Source organism: Anolis sagrei, chromosome 3 (genome assembly GCF_037176765.1).
Source record: "Anolis sagrei isolate rAnoSag1 chromosome 3, rAnoSag1.mat, whole genome shotgun sequence".
In the NCBI taxonomy this organism is placed as follows: Eukaryota; Metazoa; Chordata; class Lepidosauria; order Squamata; family Dactyloidae; genus Anolis; species Anolis sagrei.
The window spans coordinates 25,977,507-25,982,697 of NC_090023.1; positions in this window are offsets into that span (position 1 = coordinate 25,977,507).

Here is a 5,191-nt window from a genome sequence, read left to right on the forward strand (position 1 = left end):
CTCAGGCTGGCAATTCTGAGGTGGTGGCAGCTATTTCTACCAAGTGTTTCGGTCACTTAGGCTCAGCCTTTTGTTCCACGCTATATCTAAGGGCAGAGGTGTGATCGTGGTGTCCACCCTGCCCGGATATCCCTTTAATTTCTTTATACCCTGCACTCCTATAGTAAGGTAAAGGTAAAGGTTTCCCCTGACATTAAGTCTAGTCGTGTCTGACTTTGGTAGGTGGTGCTCATCTCTATTTCTAAGTTGAAGAGCTGGCATTGTCCGTAGACACGTCCAAGGTCATGTGGCCAGTATGACTGTGTGGAGCGCCATTTCCTTCCCGCAGAAGCAGTACCTATTGATCTACTCACATTTGCATGTTTTCAAACTGCTAGGTTTCCAAACACTGGGGCTAACAGTGGGAGTACACCCCACTCCCCAGATTTGAACCGCCTTTCGGTCAGCAAGTTCAGCAGCTCATCGGTTTAATCCGCTGCGCCACGAGTGGCCACCTCTCCTATAGTAACATAACTGGAAAGAACCACTTAACTCAATTTTTCTTCCCTTTATGTGGGAAGGTGCATAATTTAGCTATGAACACTATTAATTTGAAATGCTTACATTTCTCCCATTCAATTTGGTGTGTAACGTAAGAGTACTTTGTTCAGACTGATGGCTACTCATCATCACTTTGCACCCGATAGTGTTTACTTAAAGTCACTTTATTTGGAAACAGGAGCATTCAGCATCATATCCCGTGTTTAATGTCTTTATGAAGAGCATTTTCACAGCCCTTGTTCATTCTCTTTTATTCAATCTTTCTTACAAATGGTTTCTCAATCATTGTAATGTTTCCGATATGATGGGTTGTGGGGATCACATTACTAACGCCCTGATTATGACAGCAGTGAGTAAATGCTGCTGTATATCCCCATCTAACATTAAGGAGATAGCTCTATTTTTGTCAAGTGTCTAATTCCTTTGGAGATAATCTGTTTAGCATATTTGACCCAGATGATGTGAGCAAAGCAACCCATTCCCATTTCTTACTCTTTCTTTCTTCTGGTCCCAGTCTCTCTTTTGAACATTCCCTCATTTCCATCTCCCAACAACGTGATTTGTTCAATAGTGGAATATGGTTCCTTGGAGTTTGATAGTCTCCTTCTCTGGAGGTTCTTAAGCAGAGGCTGGATGACCATATGTCAAGAGTGTATTGATTATGTATTCCTACACAGCCATGGTTGGGCTGGATGGCCTTTGTAGTCTCTTCCCATTCTATGAGGGACATAACACTTTAACCTTAGGGGGGTCACGGTAGCACAGCAGGTTAAACCTCCAACTGCAGGAAATCTGCTGACCGGTGGGTTAGCAGTTCAAAGCTGTGATTTGGGGGGAGCTCCCAGCTGTCAGTCCTGGCTTCTGCCTACCTAGCAGTTCAAAAGCATGTGATGCAAGTAGATCAATAGGTAACATCTCAGCAGGGAGGTAAAAGGGTGCCCCTTGCAGACATGCTGGCTACATGATCGGAGAAGTGTATGGACAACAGGCTCCTCGGCATGGAAAAATGGAACAAAAGCACCTCCCCATGACTAGAGTTGAGCATCACCTCCAGATGCCAGAAATGGAAGTGGAAGGCCTTTACCTCTGTCTGTGTATTGTATGACATTGTTTATTGTGTAAAAAGGCATTGAATGTTATATGTAAAATTGTATCTCCCTCCAGGGAGATAAAGCGGAATATAAATGAAGTGTATTATTATTATTATTATTATTATTATTATTATTTGAAACACAACAGGATTAGTACACAGCAAGCAAGATCACTATGCTAGCTGTTGTATTGGATCATACATTGGGCACTTCCCAAGTGTCTAGGACTGTGTGATGTATCAGTGAATAATGCAAGCAGATCCGAGTAGGGTGGCCTTATGCAGCTGACAGATGATAATTTTGTCAGCACTGATTGATTTTAAGTGCAGGCCAAGGTCTTTAGGTACTGAACCCAGTGAGCCGATCACCAGTGGGACCACCTTTACTGGCTTGTGCCAGAGTCTTTGCAGTTCTTACTTTAAATCCTCATATCATGTAAGCTTTTCCAGTTGCTTGTCGTCAAGTCTGCTCTCACCTGGGATTGCAACATCAACGATCCATACTTTATTCTCTCTCCCCCCCCCCCCCCCAACAATCATGAGGAGCATTGTGCTCTAAAACTTTGTCAGGCTGAATTCAGAAGTCCCAGAGTAGTTTGACATGTTCATTTTTTTTTTGTAATTTTTTCAGGCTTGTTATGGCACCAGTTTTTTGTCGTAGACAGATGGTATTTGTGGCACAAGTTCCAATGGATCATCTGAGCAACAGTATTATGCCTCTGCTTATCGTCAGTCTGTGCGATCTTCTAGCAGCTATGTGATCCATCATTTCATCTGCTTCCTTTCAGAGTTTATACTTGGAATCTGTCGTTGACTTTTCAATTCTGGCTTTGATTGCATTGGTTCTAATTGCTTGTTCTTGGGCTGCAAGAATCAGACCCTCTGTCTCCTTTTTCAAAGTTACATCATCATCATTATTATTATTATTATTATTATTATTATTATTATGTCTACATTGATGGCTTTCTGGAGGCTTTGCAATTATGCTGATGGGGAATATAATTGCCAGGGTCTGTCCAGTAGCCAACTGCTAGTCTAGGGTGCAAATTGAAGCTTTCGTGCCAACAAGATGGTGAAGCTACTCTTTGTTTTCATCTGAATGTTAAAGATGCTACCCACAGTGCTGAACCGTACCCTACAAATTGGTTCAGCACCTTGGATATCCCCTTTACAATTCCGAATAAAACCCAGAGTAGATTCATCGCCACCCTGATATGTGCTCTATCAGCTCTTCCTCGGTGGAATCTAGAAGCCTTTACCTTGAGCTGAATTGCACCCTGCAGATGTAAATGTTGGGATGGGAACAGAATATTTAATGGACACTTTCATGTGCATGCCAGGGAAGAAGTTTTGAAAAACATGCATTGACCTACATTCAAATTAGGTTTCTTAATTCCAAGCAAAAAAAAATACCAATCCTCTGTAGTAAAACTCAGCTGAGCCAAGAGCTCTTCTTCTTTAGGAAGCCTGGTACTGCATGACAAATAGATCCTGCCTATGTCAAGCCTTAGATGTTCATCTGTGTGCTGTTTCTTTTTTGTCTTTTAGAGCATTATCTATTGCTGATGGGAATAGCTTTTTGATATTTTTTTAAAAAACCCACATTTCACACTAGATAATGATGTGACTAATGGAGATCTATTAAAAATAAATTGTGGCAATTGGTCATTAACATTACCTGTATAAATAACCAATATTTAACAATGTTGTTCCTATAGAGCTTGGAACATTCAGTAGAGAAATTGATTTGTTTCATTAACTGGCACTGAGCTTCAAAAACTAAATTGTCATTTTTAATGTTAGCAGTGAAAATTTTACTTAGCTGCAGTAACTATTAATAACAGCCAAAAGCCCGTGTTAATAGGAAGGTCTTTGCCTGCTGGCTTGAAAGGAACAGGGAGTGGGTTAACAGAGGGTGCATCTATACTGTAGAATTAATGCAGATCGACACAATTTGAACTGCCATGGCTCAGTGCTATTGAATCCTGGCAATTGCAATTGAGGTGCCAACGCTCTTTGGAAAAAGAGGCTAAAGACATTATAAAATTGTGAGGCCCTTGATTACACAGCCTTGAGCCAGGGCAGTTAAAGTGGCATGAAAAAGATCTTGGAGTCCTCATGGACAACAAGTTAAACATAAGTCAACAATGTCATGCAGCGGCAAAAAAAACCAATGGGATTTTGGCCTGCATCAATAGAAGTATAGTGTCTAGATCCGGGGAAGTCATGCTACCCCTCTATTCTGCTTTGGTTAGACCACATCTGTAATATGTGTCAAATTCTGGGCACCACAATTGAAGGGAGATGTTGACAAGCTGGAATGTTTCCAGGGGAGGGTGACTAAAATAATCAAGGGTCTGGAGAACAAGCCCTATGAGAAGCAGCTTAAAGAGCAGGGCATGTTTAACCTTCAGAAGAGAAGATTAAGAGGAGACATGATGGCCATGTATAAATATGTGAGGGGAAGTCATAGGGAGGAGGGAGCAAGCTTGTTTTCTGCTGCTCTGGAGAATAGGATGTGGAACAATATCTTCAAACTACAGGAAAGGAGATTCTACCTGAACATTAAGAAGAACTTCCTGACTGTGAGAGCTCTTCAGCAATGGAACTCTCTGCCCCAGAGTGTGGTGGAAGCGCCTTCTTGGGAGGCTTTTAAGCAGAAGCTGGATGGCCATCTGTTGGGGGTGCTTTGAATGCGATTTTACTCTTTCTTGGCAGGGGGTTGGACTGGCTGGCCCACGAGGTCTCTTCCAACTCTATGATTTTATGAAACTGCATCTCAGAGTATCTCATATATTACTTCTTTTAAAAGATGAGAACATCCCCAAGGGTACATTCTGAAAGCTCATAACATAAAAGGCAAGTAGGAGGAAAGAAGAAAAGAAAAATAAGAAAATCTAGCCACAACTATACATAGAAATGGGGGATATCATGGAACTTAGAATGATAGCATCTTAGAGTTGGAATAATCTCAATGACCATCTTCTAAGCCGGCCTCTTACCCTCCGGGAACAAATTACAGCAGTCCTGAAAGATGTCCATTTAGCTCTTGTTCTTACCTGGGAGTTACTCTGGACCGTGCTCTGACTTATAAGAAGCACTGCTTGAATATCAAGCAAAAAGTGGGTGCTAGAAATAATATCATATGAAAGCTGACTGGCACAACATCACAAACAGATGCAGTGTAGGCATCTGCCCTTGTGCTTTGCTACTCTGCTGCTGGAAACACATGCACAGTGTGGAATACACCTCCAGTAGTGCTGGGCATAGACATCCTGTGACAATGTGGCATGTCTCATTAAGCACCACATCCACAGTTTTAATGTGGTGACATTAAAACTGTGGATGTGGTGCTTAATGAGACATGCCACATTGTCACAGGATGTCTATGCCCAGCACCACTGGAGAAATTATACTGTTGCACCACCTGACATCCGTCTGGAAGTAGCAGCCTATAATGAAAGGACCAACGCATTGACATATCCGGCTCATCCTCTGTTCAGATATCAGCCAGTAACCCAATGCCTTAAATAAAAAATAACTTCCTAAGATCTACAGAGA